The following is a 1,111-nucleotide window of genomic DNA, read 5'->3' on the forward strand; positions in this document are numbered from 1 at the left end:
CGGCTGCCCTGGTGCACTGCCTGGGTGGGTCTGTTCGGCCCGGGGAGGTTTCTCTGAACAGCCCCGGACCTGCTGGCCACTTCACCGGGCTCCGTGGCCCATTAGCTCTCTCATCCTGCAGATAACCCCAGCCAAACGCCGAGTTCCTTCCCCCTCCCTCTGGCTTTGGCTTTTAAAGCCACAGATTAGTCTTGGAATTGAGTGATCAAATTGAGGTTTCCAAGCCCGTGTGGCTGTTGCTGTTAGTGACGGATCGGGCTGTATCCTGGAGACCTAGGCGATAATGCAAGCTGATTTTTTGTAAATGAACTCTCCAGGGGATTTAGATTAAATCACTGGTGGAAAATCACTGGTCCCTGCTTGTGGGGAATGAAATACCTCCTCCCTCTGCTCCCCCCCCCCAGCCAGCACGATTCAGACTCTTCAATTTTTTTGTGTCTGTCTCTAAATTAATCGTTTGGAGCAAATATTTGTTCAACAGATTGCGGAAGGGTCAGGACTCCTCTCTCTGACCCGCCCACCAGCCCTGGCTTTGAAGATCGCCGCGTTTCCCACCCAGGGGAACAGCCTTGCTCCCTTCTAACCTTGAACGGGCTCTCTGACGGCTCTGCTCAGGCCGCGCTGCTGCCCTGGCAGTGCCGGGAGCGGGGCAGGGTGGTAAAGGCTGTAGCAGGAGGGATCCGCCCCACCAACCACCCAAAAAAATAGGGCTGGGCACTGTGGCTGCTGCCAGCCTGTTGTAAACCCCAGCCCGGTGCTTGTTTGACACATCAGCCATAGCTTTCCTCTGCGCTCAGGTTTCTCCGCGGCCCTTCTCAGCGGGAAAGCCGTGTCACTCCGCACGAAGGGACGGCATAGGGGAGGCCATGAGAGCTTTCTCATGCGTGGGGATGCTCTGCTTCGCTCTCCAGCTGCAGGGAGAGCACGGCTGGCCTGCCGCCAGCTCTCTCTGCAAGAAGAAGGTGCCACCCTGCCCTCGCTGTGACAGAACGGTCCCTCTCCCACCGCCCTGTTTGCACAGGGAGCCCGTGGGGTGCAGCGAAGCTGTTCGAGCCTGTACCGTGCAAACAAAGCTCTCCGGAGAGGCGCAGCGTGAGGGGACCACCACGAC

At 58.2% G+C, this 1,111-nt stretch overlaps 1 protein-coding gene across 1 annotated transcript in view; it reads left to right on the plus strand.

Moving 5' to 3' along the window:
- Nucleotides 1-1,111, plus strand: part of BCL2L1 (BCL2-like 1) — a 4,160-nt gene that overhangs the window by 2,052 nt on the left and 997 nt on the right. The gene's annotated exons all lie outside the window — the stretch shown is intronic.

Source organism: Buceros rhinoceros, unplaced genomic scaffold, assembly GCF_000710305.1.
Source record: "Buceros rhinoceros silvestris isolate BGI_N320 unplaced genomic scaffold, ASM71030v1 scaffold23152, whole genome shotgun sequence".
In the NCBI taxonomy this organism is placed as follows: domain Eukaryota; kingdom Metazoa; phylum Chordata; class Aves; order Bucerotiformes; family Bucerotidae; genus Buceros; species Buceros rhinoceros.